Source organism: Notolabrus celidotus, chromosome 9 (genome assembly GCF_009762535.1).
Source record: "Notolabrus celidotus isolate fNotCel1 chromosome 9, fNotCel1.pri, whole genome shotgun sequence".
Lineage (NCBI taxonomy): Eukaryota > Metazoa > Chordata > Actinopteri > Labriformes > Labridae > Notolabrus > Notolabrus celidotus.
Window position 1 is genome coordinate 27,137,280 of NC_048280.1, and position 21,876 is coordinate 27,159,155.

Sequence of the window (21,876 nt, forward strand, 5' to 3'; positions counted from 1 at the left end):
TTTCATTAAATACAATTGAAGTACTTGGAAATCGAGAATTCTTAGAACATATTCCCAATGTTCATATTTATTATTACTCCATAGGTTTTGTAGCCTGAAAATTGAGCTGATGACCAAAAGTCCAGTAGGAATTAAGTATTTGGAGCAGTGGGTTTCAATTGGACAAATGCTTCTCTAGCATTTCTCTAAGGTTTGTGTTCAGTATGTTGTTGATTTTTTATTTCTCAACGTCTTGCCTTTAGACGGTCTGGTGAGCATTTCCAACAAGAGTGCTTCTCTCAGCACGGTCTGCCTGGCCCGGCTGGCTGCTGATTCCTGCAAATACACCACTCAAACAAATTAAAGGACTCTTCTAAATTATTTCTTTTTCAAATTACCAAATTTTATTACCAACATTATACTGATCATTGGAGCAAAGGCTAAATCCAGCAATTAAAGTCCATTGAAAAATATATTAGACTCATATCACAGCTGTTTTTGGTAGACCAGGTGAATCAGAAAAAAAAAACTTGATATTTGAATGGTACATATTTTCTTATTAAGAATAAAAGATGGTGTTAAACCCCCCCACAAAACGAGATATTGTAATGGTGCGTTAAACAGTTGAACACAAACCTGTCCAAACCTTTTTGGAATGTGTTTCTAGCATCAGAGTCAACATTGGCACATAACTGGGTTTTAATGTTTTGCAAACCATCCTATTTTATATCTATCTACATTTCACGGAGTATCCTCAGTAATTTGACAACAGGGTTGTGCTTGTTCCCTTTGCAAACTCACATGCTAAAGGATTGAAACAAGTATTAATAAAACATTTCAGAAAACAAAACAAAGTTTCACAAAACTTGACGACATTACAGAAAACAACATGATGCCTATCCTCAACACCATGGAAGCTTCTTCTAGAAGTCTACATTCCACCATTTGGATATTGTACTTCAAAAGCACAGTTCAAACTCCAGTGTGAGGAACGTGTTTCCTTTCCATCTCCCATTGACGGTCTGCATCAGATTTAAACTCAGAACCCTTGCCTTGAAAGGCAGCAGCCCTGTCCACCACACCACAAGACAACTTTGCAGTGCTTACCTCTTCAGGATTTTTAATTTCACATTTTTTTGTGTCGTAGTTTAAAAGCACAGCTCACACACATTGTGAGGAAAGAGTTTCGTTTCCAAATCACAGTGGAAGCCCTTAGTGGGATTTGAACCCACAATTGTCAGATTGAATTGTAACAGGTCTATCCTCAACACCACAGGGTTGCTTCAATGAGCTTTCTTTTTTACGTCTTTTCATTCCACCATTTGGATATTGTATTTCTAAAGCACAGTTCAAACTATAGTGTGAGGAAAGTTTTTCCCCGCTGGAATTTGAACCCAGGACCCTTGAGTTGAAAGGCAGCAGGCCTGTCCACTTTGCCTCTGCTTGTCTCTTTAGGTTTTTTCATTTATATCTTAATGGTACTTAAAAGCACAGCTCGTCTCTTTTGTAATGAAAACATTTCATATTTACCACCAAATAGGTCTCTGTTCAGGATCTGAACCCTTAACTATATCTCGCCTCACACCACCTTACACCACGCAGTAACAACCACCTCACCACAGGCCTGCCTGGCAGTGCTTAACTAACTGAGATTTAGGTGTTTTTATCTAACACTTTATTGGGATACTTTAAAAGCACATGTTAGACAGTGTGAAAAAAGTATTCCTCACATGGAAAGCCTCAGTCCAGGATGTGAACCAACAATTATTTTGTTGAAAGATTGCCTGTGTTGACCACCGCACTATAGGCATGCCTGTAATGATCAGAGTTCTTTCCCCAAACTAATCAGAAAGAATACCATCCTGTTACTGTTCCTAAAGTTATCAGATTACTTTCCAAAGAGTAGACAAATTACATATAATCAGAGTACTTTCCAAAGAGTAGACAAATTACCTGTAATCAGAACATGAAAAGGGAAAAATTTTGCTTCTGAAGTGAAAAAAAAAAAGAAGCTTTTTCATCCGAGGTCTGACACATGACTCCAAGACCTGAGGATGTCCTAATATGTAGGTGACACAATAGGAGTATTAGGCTACATTACATGTGTGTCCTTTGTTTAAATATTCCATCTCAGTTTAAATTTGGTGAATGGACTCAGCCGAGTAGTATGAATAGAAACATGAAATGATGTCAAGCTGTCCAGTTCTGTCCAATCAGGAACAAGACGTGTTGTCCCTCCCCTTTTCGTTTTGTGAAATTTTGTTGTGTTTTCTGAAATGTCGTGTTTTCTGTAATGTTGTAGTGTTTTCTGAAATGTCGTATTTTCTGTAATATCGTTGTGTTTTCTGAAATGTTGTGTTTTGCCCCTCAGGGCCACCATCCTTCAAGCTAATGTGAGGATTTCTTTAGCTAGCTTTAGCCAAAGAGCAAACTGAAAATAATATTGTCACCATTTGCATCTCTTAACTCAGTTCAGTTCTTTAGGCAAAACCACGAACAAGACCGATTATTTCTGTTCAGTTATGAATCTTATTTATTCTATTGTAAAAAAAAATTCTGCTTCAGCTTTATATGCTTTATATGCAGAAAAAGCCTATGAAACACACACACACACACACACACACACACACACACACACACACACACACACACACACATATATATAGTGTATTTTCTACATGTTTCATGACTAAGATTTATTATGTGATGCAACTGTTAAAATGGAGCAGGATACATATGTTGTTAAAAAGTAAGACATCTTACCCATGCAGGACAAAATCAGGAGAGAAATAAGATGAACCACTTTATCCACAGGGATCGCCAAATTAAAAAAACAAGAATTTCCTCAGAAGCTTTGATTGAAAAAAAATCCTTTGACTTGCTTCTTTAAGGAAGTTGATGCAGTTCTATGTTTATCCACAGGGGGGCACTGTTGAATCAGCATCACACTCCACGAAGAAGGCCCATTACTACACTGGATTTTCCAGCTCATTGAAACCTCCCATCTGCTCCTCGGTGCTCACTCTGCAGCTCCCCTCTGCTGGCACTCGGTGGCCGTCCACATTCAGCTCTAAACGAGGGAGACAGGGGAGGTGAGGTGGAAGAGCGGGCCGAGAGATGAACAGATGGATAGGGCTGGTTCATTTTACCCAGATATCACTCCATCCTTGTGCTCATCCACTCTATTTATACTAAGAAAATCCATCCTCTGTAAACAGAAGATGTGAATGGAGGTTTTTTTTTTACTGCTTGACATTAAGGTGAGAAATGAAGGGAGATAAAATAGTCCTGAGCTTTTATTAGATCTGCAGGGAGGAACAGCTGGCAGACTACAGAGCACAGGAGCTGTCACGCTGCAGCTAAGCAGAGTGGATGAATCACACACTTTAATTCATACATCACGCCTCCTCCTTTGCAAATGTGTGTATTTGATGGAAAGAGCTGCAGATAAAAAGGAAATGTAGGCACTCGTGGAACACTATCCTCTTCTCCCTGCAGCCACCTTATTCAAATGTCGCTTTACAGCAGGTGAGTGAGAGTAAGTGCACCTTTTACGCACAAGTATAAACATGCACTCATGCATGTGTCTCTACTTTGATTTTGAACCAAAGGTAGAAAAAAAACAAGCTCTGTGATCCAGGAACTGAGAGTGAGATGTTTAAAGCTGCAAGTGGAGTGTAAGAGCCCTCATGGCAGCCCTTTTTATTTTGATATCTCTATTTCCACAGAAAAAAAGTCATGCATTAGGGGAGAAGCTGTGGCTGTCAGAGCTGGTTTCATCTCCCCGCTCTAACACCAGCAGCAGCCTTCCCACCATGTGAGTGTTTACCTCAGGAGGGTCTTTAAAGCCTCTGAGCGGTGTCAAATGTGTGAGGGCTGATTTTGCACTCCAGTGTGTGTTTTCTTCTCTTTGCACAGAGCCGTGAACACGAGGCCCCTCTAAGCATGTCACAGAGCAGAGGAGCCATGATGTGAGTGACAGGATGATTCAATCATTACGTGTGTTGACACGACAACAGAAAGAGGATCAACATGGAGAGGGAAAAGCTCTTTGGAGCCACATTTTTAGAGATTAGCAAAGGGTATGGCTGTTACACGATAAACTCTGCATTTCACACAAGATTAAAGAAGTACATGTAAACGCTTTACAAAAAATATATTAATCTAAATTACAATTCTTATATTCTTGGATATTGATGGTACATGTACTTTTGGAAATTACATAATAAAATGCATGTAAAGGCGTTTTTTCGACCACAGGAACTTTACCCTGGAACTGCGTGGGTTTCGACCGGAGGAACCAGGGTCTATATTTAGTTCAGGGGTAGATCATCTCCCCCTGAAAAGCCCTGGCTTGGGGGGTAGTACTTTTTAAAGGTCCTGGAACTTTGTGTTAACCGTTACGGTGTTTGTGGAGTTTACACAGTTGTTGAAACGCAGAGGGAGTTCCTGGGAATGCATACTAGTTTAGTTTTTTATTAAGATTTCAAAAAGTATTAAGTATAATTTATTTTCTCCATACGTCACTGGCCTGATTTGCACAATCTGTCTGGGACCTCAGCCTGCGGTCGAAACGCAGACAACAATGGGGGCACAGGAACCTTTTAGTTCCGGGGAAAGTAGTTCTGGGGACTAAAAGACCCCAAAACTCTTAGTCGAAATGCACCTTAACTTATTTTGCTACTGCAAAAACTCCACCCCTTTTTGGACTCAAATAATGGAACAAATATTATGTGCAATTAAATATAATGTTTTGTTTTATCATTGTCATTATTAGCAAGAACATCCTAATCAACATTCTCAATATTGTCATCAGTAATATCTTTAGTATCAGGTAAAGTGCAGATGTGTTCACTAATCAGGTTTTCAATGTTAAAATGTGTTTAAAATGGGGTTAAATCAGGGATGGATGGCCAAGTCCTGATTTCAACTATTTTCTAACAGACAGAATGCAATGACAACATCATTGAGTCAAAAAATACAATCTTATCACAACATTTTATAACTATTTCATTTTTGCAGTGGGAGGAGGAAGAAAATGATTATTTTTCATACATTGTGTCTGGATTTCTCAGCATGCCTATATCAGTGAACCACCAAATCCTGGTCTCCACACTCACTGAGTCTGGTACCTCAGGATATGCCCTCCACTGGTTCATGTCCAAACTCAAAGAGAGATCTTTTAGAATGGAGGGGAGGAGGCTCCAAAATGCATTGCTTATCTACAGGAGTGCCTCAAGGATTAGTGTTCTGTCCCCCTCTCTTCTCAATACTTGGTGCAATCATCCACTCTTTGGTTTCTCATTCAATTGCTATGCAGATGATACTCAGCTCTTCGAGTCAATTTCCGCCACATGACACAACACCCTCAGCTTGTGTCTCACCATGCCTTGCTGAAATCTCAACACGAATAAAGGAACCAACTTTTAGCTTAACCTCTCTGAGACTGAGCTTCTCGTCATTCCAGCCAGTCCATCCATACGCAAAAGATCAATATCCAGCTTGGATCAACCAAACACATGTCCCCTCAGTCTGCCTGAAACCTGGTTGTCATGACTGATGACCTGCTAACCTTTAAGGTTCATGTGGCATGATTGCTCTGCCGTGCCAATTTGTCAGCAATAATATCATGGGGAAATACATCTTACGTGTGAGAGCATGCAACGCAGATCCTGGTTCAGGCTCTGGTAACATCATGCATTGTCTACTGCAACTACCTACTGCTCTTAAAAAACACCTACAGTATGTACTTAATGATAATGATGACAGTGTTGATGATGATGAAGGTAATGATGATGATAATGATGATGATGATGATAATAAAGATGTTAATGGAGATGATGTTGATGGTGATGATTAATGGTTATAATGATGAAGGTGATGGCAATGATGGCAATGACGATGGTGGTGATGATGATGTGGGTAATAATGATGATAGTGATGATGATAATGATGGTAATGGAGTTGATGATGATGGTGAGATAATGTTGATGGTCATGATGGTGGGATAATGTTGATGGTTATGATGGTTATGATGATGGTATTGATGGTTATGATGATGGTATTGATGGTGATAAGGATGGTGGTGATGATGATGATAGTGATGATGATAATGATAATAATGTTGGTAATGGAGATGATGATGATGGTGGTGGGATAATGTTGATGGTTCTGATGGTTCTGATGATGGTATTGATGGTGATAAGGATGGTGGTGATGATGATGAGGGTAATGATGATAGTGATGATAATGATTATCTTGATGATGGTGAAGGTAATGATGATGTTTGGGTTGGTTATGTTGAAGATGATGCTAGATTATTCTGATTGTGATGTTGGTGATGGTAATTGTGATGATGATTATGATCATGATTGTCATGATGATTTTGAGATTAAGGTGATGATGAGCATGATGTCAGTGGTGTTGATGATGACAGTGATTATAATTATGATCTTAATGATGGTTATGCAGATGAATATGATTATAATGAAGATTATGATGGTAATGATGATAATGATAATGTGATGATGAGGATGAAGAAGGTAATAATAGTGATGATCTTAATTATGATGATGATAGTGATAATGGTGATGATAATGGTGGTGATGATGATGATAGTAGTGCTAAATATGATGTGGATGATGATAGTGATATTGATGATGATGGTTATCATGATGAAAGTGTAGATGCTAATGGTGGTGATGATGGTGAGGATGGTGTTGATTATGGTTAATATGATGATGATGATGATGATGATGATGATGATGATGATGATGATGGTGATGATGATGATGATGATGATGATGATGATGATGATGGTGATGATGATGATGATGATGATAATGATGATGATGAAGGTGTTGATGATAATGGCGGTGATGATGGTAATGTTGATGATGTTGATGCTCCTGTGTCTGATAACACTCGAAGCAATCAGTGGCACTAACTCAAGTTGTTCCCTCCAGTGTAAGTCTCTTTGGACAACAGTGTATAAAATTATAACATTTCAAAATAACCATGTTGCCACATGAGCTGAGTGATGTGAACAAGAAGAATCAGAGAAAGCTGTGTCTAAAACCACATCATACTATCCATATTAAATATGAATTGAGTAAGTAGTACATTCTGTGTTTGTAGTATGCAATTTTGTGTACCCGACATGCAGCACAGCTCTGCAAATATACAATAGAGGAGCTCGCCAGGCAGAAACAAGCGAAGCACAAATGTTAAGTAATACATTTTATATGAGTTTAAAAATATATTATGCTGCCTTTACGCTGGCAGACACAGCCTGTGTGAAAAGAGCAGTTTACCCTACAGAAGAAGAAAAAGAAAAATGCACATGTGCAGGCACTCTAGCTGTGCAGCTCAGACTTCTCAGACTGAAGTAAGAGCCTTGGATGCTGATATAGTTTTTTAATATCTAACAACATTGTGGATGTAACTGCGACTGATATAGCGGTACACAGGTTTGCAGTAGGTGATGGAGTCAAGGATGTCTTCTTCTACTCAGTTGATTTATTGGTGACTTTTATGCACTCCAATCCATTCGGTGAAGGTGAAAACAGTATGAGATGCTACTTGAAAACAGCTCACAATCGCTCGACAGCAGCAATATGGCTCCCGCCGACGATTGGCCTCAAAACAGCGCTTCAGAAACAGATGGGTTATGTTACGGATACTATGTCCATATTTTATGGATGTCTATTTCTATGATGTGAATGTGTGAAGTCAAAAGGTTGTTCCCCGTGTACATGTTTATTGAGCACTTGTCTGCAATTTTTGTTTATTGGCAAACTATTCAACAAAGATTGTAAAAAATGAAAACTGAGAAGGATTTCTTGTTCCCTTAGAGATGAGCAGGGCTGAAGGCATCTGATGCATGAAAAAAGAAAAAACACATCCAGGTAGAAAGACGCTGCAGGTGGAGGTCTCTCGTCAGGCAGGCGATAAAAGGCCAAAATCTGACTCTATCATCCTCTGCACACTCTCTAATGTCCCGGCCGGCTGCTGATCACACAGCCCCGGGGGGCTCCCTGATAATGATGCTCCTCCAACGATGCTCATGATCACCGCTATTGGAAAAGAAACAGGCCATCTATACTGAAAGGTTGCCATGGAAACCCACTGCGACCCCCCTTTAGTGCAAATCACAGTGCCGGTGGAACAATTGTGTTCCACACACATTACACATACAGCTCTGCAGTCATGCCTCGGATCTGTTGCTCTGTAAATACAGAAAGCACAGTGTATAAACAGTTGTTCAGCATTAGCAAACACTCATTTCATTTTCTGTTTAAAGGCTGCTGAGGTGACTTTCAGCATCCTTCAGTCAAGCTGTGGAGCTGATTTTTGCAAGGAAGGGAAGTGCTAAGTGCAATTGAGATCTTCCAGGTAGGAATTTACAAGATACCTTTTTTTTCCAATCTCAATACACAATCTGACTTGAGCAGTTCCAATCGTACTCAAGTTAAAGTTTTAAATGAGTGTTAATCATTTTTTATTCAACAGAGTTTATAGTATTTCTGCTCAGAGTTGCCGTCACAGCGGGTACAATCTCAGAGCTCATCAGCCATTGTTGAAGACTGCAGACAATTTTCAGTGCGCAGCATTGTTCAAGGTCTAATTAACAGAATGTGAGTTCAGATCAAAAATAACGAGAAAGTCACTCCTCCAGATGTCGACTTAATAATCACTATCATCTCATGTTTCATTACTTCCTCTCTCGAGGGGCGCCTGTTTATCTGGCAGGGGTGGAAAGAGAACTGAAGTAGTCTATTCACGTAAAAGTACAGTCACCTTGATGACATTTTACATCAGTTGAAGTAAAACTACTCGTCTGTGAATCTGCTCAAATAAAAGAAAAAGGTATCAAAAATGTGCTTAAAGATCTGAGTACTTACTTTTCACCAGGGGGAATGAAGGGATTCGGAAAATATGACATGATCTCAAAATGATGTAATAGCAGCAATAAGAGACCATGAATCTGTGAAGGGGTTTTGTTGACACGACACTGATCCAGGTTGACGTTATTGAATATTTTTGTCCCATCTTTTATTTGGTAGTCACAAAATTGTCTAGTTTTCAGGACTGCTGGAACTGATGCGAACCATGACCATCTTACTGTGGTTGGAAAGAGTTATTGAGGTGTTTTGTAAAAGCAATGTGACCCAGGACGGACTGACCGGTGAATGTGTTTCCAACTTTACAAGAGTATTCTTTATTGTGATTTTAGCATGATGTCAAAGGATGTTGGGGTAGTGTCTGTGTAATGTTTATAATAGTTGGCAAAGAAGTGTCCAATGCTCTGATGACAGTATTTGCCATGACAGTGCTATGCGTAAATGGGCGTAATAATGAAAGAGATTATGCTGATGAGAGGAATGGGCATCAAGAAGCTTAAAAAAAAAGCTGTGCATGTACAGGTCGCCTTAACACAAACATCACTTTTTACCTGCTGCGTTCACACATCAGCTTACCCATATCTTTTGTTTTAATCTGTAGTCGGTGCTAGAAGGACAACTTTTGAGTAAAGGGTGAAAACATCAGCCAGAATTTTCAGGAGTTTGGTGCCTGTGTGAATACAACACTGACTTAAATTTCCCTACCTTTGACTAACGTTGTTATCAGCTAGCTCCAGAAAAGTTGTTGTTGGTTATCGTTACGTAACAACATGACGCAAACCAGTCAATTTTTGGGGAGTGAATAAAATATATACTCCAAATGGTGCATTGTCTGGCATACTTGGATGGTGGCTGGGAAGTGCAATGCAAATTTACAAAGGATGAAACACTTTTACAAAGCTGGAGATACATTTAAATTTGGAAAACATTTTTACATCCTATAAAACAAAATTACATAATCAAAACATTTTTACCAAAGCCAAAAGAAATGTACATTTAAATTTATTTTTTTACAAAATCATAAACACTTTTACAAGCGATTAGACAATTTTACAAGCAATGGTACATTTTTATCAGTCCTGAATCAAATTTACAAATGGCAGATTCTACTGGAAAAGGAATGTACCAAATACCAGAAGGGATCCAGAAGTGATCAAGTGTGAGAGGTTTGTTTTGGCGCTTACAGTCATGTAAGTGAGCACTTCCCATCCACTGTATACTTGGGTTACCTGATGCTGCCTTGTAGGATGTTTTAGCTGACAGTACAGAAACTGTAACTGATACCAAAACAACATTAAAATTCATCCACCGTTTTTATGGGGGTGATGCTAGCTCCTTTCTAATCACAGAACCCATCAGCTATAATCTGATGCTTCTGAGGGTCAAAACTTTTGTGCCCATATGTTATCTGTGTTTGCAGGCCAACATGCAACCTAAAAAGCAAGCAAGGAGTATTAAGTATTAAGAAATAACAATGAGGAGGATGTTATTAGCTGCTGTTTTATACCTGTTTAAAGACAGGCTTTTAGCATTTTTGTGCAGAATCCGTTAGTAGAGATTACTTCGTTTCTGATTAATGTGAAGAAGGACAAAAGGTAAAACGCTTTCCAAGATGTCCTCCCCCCCTGCAATGAGACATCTTTGCTCTGTTTAGTCATCTCCCTGTGCTCCCCAAGGCTCCTCTTATGACACTCCTGAGGCAAACAAGGGACAGGCCCATTACTCTCAATGATGAGTCACAGGTCTGCTGCCTGATTTCTCTGAATTGCTAGGGGGATGATGATGATGTTGTTGGTGGTGGTGTGTGCGGAGAGGAGGGAGGGTGGGGGAGATGCCATGGTAATTGCTCTGCAGGCATGATGGGGTGAGAGAGCACCAGAGCTGACACGCTCCACTTCCTCTGGCACAGTGATAGGAAGCGTCAACCGGCACTTTGAAAACGTACCGAGGAGATCTACAGTATCAGTCTGCCACCTCCCACTTCCTCTCTCTCTTTCTCTCTCTGTCTTCTCTTCCCTCTCTGCTCCCCCCTTCCTCCCTCTTCCTTTTTCCTCTGTCAGCTCACTTCGCTCGGCTGCTCTCATCTTCCACGCACATGCCTCCTGGTATGACAGTCATGTAAGTGAGTGGCTGTGAACCACAAAAGGGGGTCTCTCTGGTCTTCCCTCTGAGTCCTGGTGACAACCTTGGCTGAGGTGTGGCCCCACTCTGCCTGCCCCCCTTCTCCCCAACCTGACTGCCTGCTCCTTTGTGTCCCCTGTGCCCGGTAGAGCGTGTGCTTGTCAAATATTTAGATTCTCTTCACTGAGGCGAGGGAAAGAAGCCAACCTGAATTGCACTCCTCACTGTTAGTTTTATCCTCTTCCAGGAGCCAAATTCAGTCATCCACTATAATTAAACGTATCCACTATCCTGCTTTGGAGCATAGATCATAATCTCCTTCTTAGCACTCAGGATGTGTAACAGTCTGAGGCTGTCGTTTCTTGTATTGCGTGATGTAGAGTTAGATTTTTATGAGCAATGGCCTGAATTTGGCACACTGCCACTAATGCTGAGGAAAATTAGTCATATTCTTCTTTGTTTTTCACACATCATACATCTGAAAGCAGCACTTCATTAAATTTAGCATCGCACTTCTATAAGATTAAGAGTCCTTTGAAGTTTGTTAACCAAGGATGGCCTAGCAGTTGCCAAGACGAATATAGCTCCTGCACCGAAACAACAGGATCCTATGTTTCCCGTAATGCAACTCAATAGCATTGTGCCAAAGACTCTGTAGACTTTGTACTCAACACAGATTTCTTTTAATGAGACGAACCAAATGTCCATGAGCTGTAGAAATAATAGGAAGATGTTTGTCTTTGGCTGCAAAATAAATGTGAATGTCATCTAATGGCAAAACTGAAACTTAGAATTTCAGCAACATTTTTTGACTCAACATCATATTTTAAAACCAGATCAACGTAAGGATGCAGCGATTAACTAGTTTCACTATTATCTGTGTTTTAAAATGTAAGGCTGATTTAATAGTAAAGGCCAAACTACACTAAGTGTTTCTGTAGTCACTCCTAAAAAGAGGCTGGTACATTGTGTAGCTGCACGGAATGAAAACAAAGTGACCCCTGTGGTGCACCAGCTTAATGTGCCACACCTTATAAGCATGCTGCAACCTCTGTTCTTAAAATATGAAGCCAATGCAGAAGAGTTAAAAAGTGCTTCATTGAGAATCTGCTTGAGGCATGCTGCAGAAGCACCGGAAACCATGCACACACTCATTGAAAAATGCCGTTCTTCACACACAGTGTAAGGGAGTGGATTTCTTAAACCTGTAATTTAAAGATGTTAAACTTGTGAGTTTTGCATAATTAATGGCAGGCTGACCTGACTGACAGGCTGGCACACTATAGCTGTTAGTGAGGAAGCTAAAGGCCAGCCTCAACTGTGTATCATGCTAGGTTGACCAAAAGTTAGGTCGTGTCAGCATTTCCAATATGGCAACTAATAGGTGATGTCACAGAGACTACGTTCATGTATTTGACAGTCTACGATATCATGAAACATGGAGGTTACGCTACGTTTGCTAAAATATGGTAGAAGGATCAAGCAGCAAAGTTTTGTAGCCATCAAAGAAACAAGTGAAGCCGGCAACGTGGGGACATTTCGGGTACACCTAGAATGACCAAGGACTTATTCAAGATGACAGATCTCCTGTCTGCAAAACCTGCTGCAAAAAAGTTGCAGCCAAAAGGTCAAACACACCAAACTTGATGAAGCATCTGCAGGATCACCACCCAGCACCACACGCCCAAAAAAAGGTGATACGTAATAACCCAGAGATACTCCATTAGTGGCAAGTTTGTAAATGAAACTGAGTTGGTAGGGAATTAAATATAAATGTGTCAGTTAGAAAGAATGGCGTAGCGGTGAAAGTTCGTCTTTCAGCACAAAGTGAATTATTGCAACATGCCATGGCTAAAACAAAATCACAAATATATGGTAAGTTAAAATATGGAGGTATAAAAGTGTTGGCTGAAGGTTACTAATGCAATATTTCATCTTCTAGTGTACATTCTGTTACCATATTAAGACTTAAAACTCATGAACACAGCATCAGGAAGAGCAGATGGATGCAAAATAAGAGCCTAGAGACATGGTAGAAATCATGGTTTGAGCTCACTGCGAACACCAGTACCCTGACATGCTGTCAGTAATAAAGCTAACATACTGATGTTAAGCTTGCAGTATGTTTTGCCTGTTATCCATCCTGGTTAGCATGTTAACATGTGCTACTAAGCACTTGAGTACAGCTGATATAAATTTGAATGTGATATGGCAAACTGAAATTTCGATCTGCTGATGGCCCTAACCTGCTGTGTGTGTCAGGTAACAGAGTGTGAAACGTTCTCGTTTGAAAAAACACTCACTATTGTTGTATTTCCACAAAGTGTTGGGCCTATGTGCAGTACTCCATTTGCAGAGGCAGTACTCACAACCAACACACAATTTAACCAAGAAGAAAAATATTTGGCATTCATCCTCTGGGGACAATGAATGGCTGCGTAAGTGTTAGTGTGACAGACTCAACACCCAGCAGATGAACTCTGTTATCCATTGCTTTTAACAAACCACTTGCATAGAAAAGGTGAAACCTCAGGCATTCCAGAGATAACCCTGGTGATATGAAAACATTAACTTTTGCAAGCCCTTCAAAAAGTCATCCTAGGGTTATTTGTAAAGACTGTGTTATATAAACTAAAACTTTGAGGTTTAAAGCTGTCAGGAAGACCTGTTACTTCTGCATGACATACAGACTGAAGAGAAGACAAGCTTTTTTCCTCTTATTGGCTGCTTTGGAGCAAAACCCCAAAGTGGCTAATGCTTAAACCACCCAGCTCACCCAGTGGAATCACAACACAGAGTTTAGTGGTGTGGAGATAAAATATGGTATGGTGTTTAGGGGGAGGGGTGCGTGTCAGAGGGGAGAAGATGTAAAAAACATGGAAGACCCCCACACCACACACACACACACACACACACACACACACACACACACACACACACACACACACACACAAACTGACTCACTCACATGTATCCCCGCCCCCTTCCATCTTTCCACTGAGCCCCCACCCCCTAAACAAACTCACACACATGCTGAAAGATGAATGTCTAACAAATGGAGGTGAGGGGTGAGTGAGGGCCCCGTATGAGAGCTGTATTGTGCAGCCGGGGCCTCCATCCCCCCCTCAGAGGCTAGTAATCAAGGGGGCCCTGTCGGCAGGGCCAGGGGGACCCTGGGGCCCGGGGGGGTTGAGATGGAACGGGGCAGTGGCTGCAGTGGTGGAGGCCATTTCTGTCTGTCTAAGATGTTATTTATTGGCCTACTCTGAATCTCCTGCTGCCTCCTGCACTCCCTGTCACTCCCATTGATCTTGTCCTGATCCGCCCCCACTGATGGCCCTGTAGACCCCCCACCCCCTCCTTCTCCTCCTCCTGTCTTTGTCCCATGATGTACATCGTGTAAAAAGCCCTCTGCTCCTTGCTCGATGCCCAGAGGAAGCTGAGAAAGTGCTTCAGCATCACTTCAGCCTCTTTATCTACAGGCGATTTATACCTCTAGGGTTATTAAAGGTGAGGCATTGTTTACATACCAGCCATGGCTTCTAGTTTTGTCATGGGATAAACTGCATTGTTGTGCACACTGTGTGAGTAATGTGTGTGTGAGTTCACAAGCCATAACTTTTTATGGCTTGATTATGGCTTTGGCTGCATTATTGATATCTGACATGGTGGCGAAAGGTTTAAATACGGGTTGACCTTTAAGTTTCAGTCAAACGTGAACCCAACGTCCCCTGCTTCAGGCACTTGTTGCAGGATTCCCCCATCTCTCTGTGTATATACAGTATACAAATATAAATTATACTAAAATATATGAATATAAATATAAATATATGAATATAAATATGAAATTTTTAATCAAACTTAAAAGCGCCTAGATACATAGATACATGATGCTGTAGACTGTTATACTGTTAGCGAGCAGCAGCTTGTTGCTTTGTAATGCTGGTGTGTATAATTAACCCACCACACCCTGAAAATTGACAGTATGTTTTGCTTCTTGTGTGTATCTTCAACTTATACCAATTACCCATACCAATAATTATTTTCTACTTAGACATGTAACTGCACGTAAAAACTCAGGTTAGCTTGCTAGTAATGATTACTTGGCCAAGGAGAATAGCAATAAGTGCAGAAGTGATGCTTTTGTTCAGTCTTTTCCACGTGGCACTTCTGGTGCTTTGAGACAAACCCTATCCTATATATGTTAACATGTCCATTATGATAACATGCTAACAATAATGTTTAAAGTTTCCACTGACCTGGATTAGCATGGTAGCATTCTTAATTTAGTAATTAGCCCTGAGAAAAGTGGATCACCAGAGTCCTGAGGATATACCATTTAAGAAAGAATAATATCTGTCCAGCCTTTTTGTACCTCTTAATATGGAGTTATTCACTTTTGACCATATGCAAGCTGTCATTCATACTCATAGATTATAAGCTCTTTGTTAATCCTCGAAAATTGAATTATTGATGCCTCATTCTGCATGAACATATTCAACAAGTACTCCACCAATAATTTAGTTTTCCCTCAATAACCCATTTATTAACTATTTAGTTGGGTGAAATAATTGTTGTAGATGAATTAGTATGTTTCTTAGCTTTGGTTGTTACTTTGGTACTCCCTGCTTTTAATAATAATAATGAATAACCACTTTATTTGTAGAGCATTTTTCAAAAACCAAGTTACAAAGTGCTTTACATGGGCAGCAAAAATAAACAGGCAGATCATAAAAACACACAAGTCAAGATAAAGAAATAAAACACATTTTAAAAGACAAAATTCTCCTAAAAAAACTCTAAAGGAATAAAATTAATTGAAAATATATTTCTTAAGATGGTTAAAATAAAATAAAGTCAAATAAAATGCAGATAAAATCCGGGAAGGCTCTGCGATAAATGTATGTTTTAAGAAGGGATTTAAAAGAGCTCACTGACTCAGCAGACCTGATCTCATCGGGCAGATAGTTCCAGAGTGTTGGACCCCTCACTGCGAACACCCTGCCCCCTTTCGTTTTCATTTTTGTGTTAGCAATGCACAGTAAACCTCTGCCCGAGGATCTCGGATCTCTAATGCTTAAACTGAACATATCAGCAGCAGCATATTATAATTGCTCTTTGTGTAGTGCTTCTTTTCCTCAATTTATTGTATTAAAGGTTGACGAGGGTGTTAGAGAATACTATTATGCACAATAAGGTGAAACTAGGTACCAACATGCTTTAAATATAATGTTAATATGCAATAAATAAATGGTTAACAATGTACCTTCATACCATGGTTTTCCAAACTTGTACCAATCACTTAACTGTGTGTTGACATTTTTAAAGGGTGCTGAACACTGCTTGCTGTATAGTCAAGGAAAAACCAAAGTCTTAAGGATTCAACCTCTATTGATCTCCTTTTCTGTTTGTCAGTCAGCTCTAAATTTCAATAGATTAAGCTTGTGTTTATAACTCATGCCATTTTAAGTTATATGTAAAACAAAGGGATTTTTTACTTCCTGAAGAGTAGTGGAGTTAGAGTTACAATGTTTCTGCCTGACAGTGATGAAATAATATTTACAGGTAGGGACAGACCTACAGACAGCTATTATCTCCCCATCCCTCCACATCCTATTAGTCACAGCCGGGCTGGTCAATGTATTCAGAAACATTTCAGTCTCCAGTGTTACAGTTTGAAGTGGGTTCATTTTGGCTTCCAATGAAATTTCATGGCCAGATTTCTAATGAGTGTACCCTATGTATTACCTTTATCATACTTCTCATGCCATACTTCCTGCACACAAACTTGGAAATCCTGATATGTTTCCCCAGTCTGTTATCTCTGATCTACTGGAAGTGCCTGGTTCATGATAGATGTTTTTTGTGGAATGACAGGCAATGCCTCAAGCGTCCTGACTATGATAGGAAACATGTGTGTTAGATGAGGAGATTAGTGGGAGATTACGGAATTCACTATCACATGTACACTTGGGGGAGTTCAGACATCTCAGGTGCAACACATGGATCATATAAGCCTGCTGTGTTTGCTCCACAAACTACCCAAACCCCAATCCACAGTGTGCACTCCTCTATGTAAATGTCAAAGTGTGTGTGTGTGTCTTATACAGCAAACCTGCGGCATTGTGCAGCACACACATGCTGCCAAATACACACATTCCAGCAACAAATACTGGTGAAATACAACGTTGAATCAGAGCAATGCAGAGGCACAGGGGTCATTAATCTGGCTGCTGTTATTCTGGTCTAACAGCATCCACAAATCTTCAGCTCAGCCCCCCTGGACAGCTACTGCACTGAGGATTCAAGCATGCAGACAAACTGTCTAATAACATCCCTGTTATTACTACCTGAAAGGCAAGCACGTACAGTAGAAAGGCTTTGGGGGAGGTGTTAAAGTTGCTGTAGTTACAGCAGAGATTTGCATTTTCAGCCACACTGGTGCTGGAGGTCTAGAGATAGAAATACTGATCTTTTTTTCAGTTCATACAAAACCGGTTCAAACTGAAATATTGCAACAATTGTTGAATGGATTGCCACGCAATTTTAGACACTTATGTTTAATAATCATAGGAGGATGACTATTCCCTAACAACTTTCCAGCAGAACTTCACAAATTAGCAGAAAATGTTAAAATCATTCATGGTCCTCAGAGGATAAATCCTTGAGGCTAGTCAAGTCAAACCTCTTTGTATACCACACACAACAATGTCTTGCTTGACAGACAAAGAAACACAATAAAGCAGTGTACTGAGGCAGCAAATGATGATGATCACAGATGAACATAGAAACATTCATGTGCACAAACACAAAAACCCTTATCCAAAACACTTCCGCTGATTTTAAAGGCAGAAAAAAGGAGCTGTGTGTGAAAGTTGGCACATTTAAATCATTACCCTAGTTTCTGTCTGTACATGTGCAGCAGTACTTTAGACCAGCTGAAGAGTCTTTGTAGAGATTTTTAAGCAGCCTTATGTGAATTGCAAATACTCAAACTGCATTTATGGATGATAGACTACAACAGTGGCGCTGTATGCAAGAAGGGTGCCATCTAGGTAGATTTATTACTGGATTATGTGTTTGTTCAGCATTTAGTGAACAATAACTTTACTTCTGTCTGGGTTAAGTAGCAGAGGATCACTCCAAATTTGAAGAAGTGATTTTGATACTATCATTGAAACGTACAATCAGGTATCGTCTGCGTAACAGTTGACATTTTTGGCGTCTACTTAAATCTATTGTTAGTATGTTCTAATGCTAAACTGGATGTGTTTCTCTTACCAGCCACATACCAGCATGTAAAGCATTTGACTTGAAGCACTGCTCTAACTGAGTTCAGCTTCACAGATCTGGTAGTTTAGTGCCTAGCATAGCAGTAGAGCCTTATTTAATTTATGTGCTGAATTAAGCATAAATTACAGGTAATTATGACCATTACATCCTCCCAACCGCAGTTCAAAGCCATGCAGCTACCACTATAAATTCTTGTGTGCCATATTTGAATCAATACACATTCATTTCGCTGCAGAGGTCCATGGGTTTTTTCTGTTTCTATGCATGGTATTATAACCAATCCATAATGTACTCCATCATCCATGGCTGCCGTGTTGCTCATTCACAGCCTGCATTACTATGTGCGGGAGCTGCCCGCAACTTCCAGCCTGTGAGCACGTCGATAACGAGCAGCAGCCTCTCTGACAGAATCGTTTACTGCCTCCAGGGCATGGAGACGAAAGTGGAGTGTGCATGCCTGCCTCTAACCTACTTAAGCCTCGTGCTGCACAAATGGAAGTGTTGATATGCAACATGAGATGTCCTGGTGGATTCCTGGCTGTAAGAAGACTGACCAGAATAAATGTGGGAGATTAAAGCCAGAGGAAGTTCTGGCACTGTTATTGTGTGCAGTGTGTGTACGTGTGTTTGATTTATCCAGTGCTTGTGTCAGCATGTGTGATTAGAGGCATAATAATTCAGTATATTAAATTATATATTCTCTGGATGTTTAGTCTGGAACAGTGGTCAAATTAATGGTCCAAATCAAGTGCTTTTTCAGTTTATACAACGGTGTAGTGTTAAAAAGTGTACGTATGAGAAAGAAAAACAAGCAGGTTTGTGTGTAAGGGGAAACACTCTGGTTTGGGTGTGTGCTCCTGCTGTCAGCTGAGGAGCTATAGCATAGTTTCACTGACTCGAGTCAACTCCTTAATTCTATTTGCCTCTCAGGGGAACCTCCCCCAAAACCTCTCACACACATTTTTAGAGAGCTTTGTTGAGCGAGAGGGGGAGGATGGGGGGGTCGGTACTCACAGCTCCCACTGAGTCTGGACAAGACACATAAATCACACACACAGACACATGCACAAGTAGTGCTATGTCATGGGGAGATGGGGTCTGGTATCTGGGCCTGGGGCCTCCTCACCCGACTTAAATGTTGGGAGAGGTGGAAAATAAAGAAGAAGGAGGGTCGGGGGAGGAAGAAGAAGAAGGGGGGAGGGGTGATTTATTTGTGTTCACAGTTATGAACTCATATACACTTTTATTATTATGACTAAATAGTAATGTTTTCAGAATTATTCTATAAGCAATCATACCAGGCTTCTGGATTTTTTCTCGATTTTCTGACATTTTATTGACAAAATGATTAATTGTTTCATAATACATTGCATTCAATAGTAAAGAGTTATGATTCATTGCAACTCTAAATTGGAATTGAATGTTAACAGTCTAATATGGAGGTCATAAAGTCGTCAAGCTCCTCAGTGAAGTCGCATTCAGAACAAAATTGAAATCATTATTGCATATTTTTGCTAAATGGTAGAGAAAAATGAAAAAAGACAGTTGCACGGCTGTTATTAAGTTACTGGGGTTTAATGTAAACCTTGCAAAGGTTTAGCCAAATAATTCATGATTACACATTCAACAGTTTAATTCCATTTGAATTGTTTTTGTGTCTTTGTTGAAGACGTAAGTCAGCTATTGGATTACTAGATTGTTTTCCACTAGATATTTCAAATAGTGTCTATTCACAAACTATTTGCTAACTTTACTCACCTGCTGGTCGGTGCCTATCATGCAACCCTCAATAGTGTCTTCAGATTAATAGTAAAAAAATGCTTGTGTCATGTTAACGTGCAATTTTAGAAGTGTTCAGATCAAACCCAGGAGAAAAATCACCTCACTGGATACGTCTGCTTCATAAGCACTGTCTTTTCGTGGTGCATTTCAGTCCCTGGAGGTAATGTTCTCTCAGGGAAACTACCCAGGGGTGTTCAGTTTCAGCAAAAGATCACCCATCTCAGTTACATTGTAAATAGTAAGTCATACAGAGGCAGCACTCTGGCTCAGCGTAGCAGTATTGGCCCTCTACAGATATAGATTTATTTTTCAACTGAATTACAATTACAACTGAACTGTGTACAGTTGTGACAAACTGACATTTCTAGAAGTGGGAAAACACCAAGAAAACACCTCAAATGAGCACAATTTATGTCACAGGACTAAACACTGGTCAGACAAACAATGTCAATTGGTATGGCGTGTGAGGCTAAGGTTAGTAGAGTTAGCATCACCAGACTTTGGTCATCCTAGCGAGTTAACGTCCACATGCCTGTGCTGGTTACACATTCCTCCAGTCAAGTAATTATGTGCCAGTTTAAACAGAGACAGCCTGCATACAACTTTATCTCCATTTTATAAATGACAACACCACAAACGGTGCCTTGCTATGAGACGCCATCTGTCATCTGTGCTTGATTACATCATAACAGAGCATTTTAGCATTATGGCAGTAGCCATTAACTGGAGCTACAGCCCTGGCTGATGGCAGGTGGCTGTGCTCCAGGTTAGACACAACTTGGGTCTACAATAATAAAGATGTTTATAATTTGTTTAACTGACCAATAATTCTGGTGCTGACTTGCGAGGGTGACATGTCTAGTTTGATGAATCACTTCTGATGCATCCAGTGAAGTCAGTAAAACTTAAACACTGGTTGGCTGTGCCAGCAAGTGTCAAGGAAATCTGACACTCATGTTGAAATTGTTTGACTCACATGGCTGACCTAAATTTAACATGTTTGCATGGCCACATTGCCCTCATATGCATCCCTCATCAACAAATGTTGTTTTGCCATTGGCTTCCCATAGGAATCTGTTATAAAAAATGTTATAAATCAAATTCACTTTTGGTCTGAACACACCTGTATGGTAAAGTCACTATTAACCTGAACTTATCATTAAACATTTAATCGGATTCTACCCGGTCATCTAAGAGGTGCATATTAAGAGAACACCTATAATCTGGCTTTTATTGCTTTCCCCTGCTGGCAGGTTGAGAGTTCTTGTCTAATCATGTTTTTACTGACCATTAGTCAGCAGTTTTTCCAGTCTCGGACTGCTTTTTGAAATCCCTGTTCTGATGTTCTGTCTCTTGGAAGTATTTCTTGCAAACAAAGGACATGGTTTTTCAAGCGCTTTGAGATTTTATTATTATTATTATTATTATTATTATTATTATTATTATTATTATTATTATTATTATTATTATTATTATTATTATTACTATTATTATTATTATTGTCCTCGGGGACATTTAAAGGATGAGACTAGCCAGAGCAGTGGGTCTAGAAAAAGTCTCAATTGTTTAAAGTAATGAGTAAATTAAGTGTTTTATGCTACTATTAACAACAAAACAACTTTTGCTTCCACCTGGAGATGGTACTTTTTTTTGCTGTGTGTGTGTGTGTGTGTGTGTGTGTGTGTGTGTGTGTGTGTGTGTGTGTGTGTGTGTGTGTGTGTGTGTGTGTGTGTGTGTGTGTGTGTGTGTGTGTGTGTGTGTGTGTGTGTGTCCAGGCAGCTTTCCTCAGGCTGTCTCT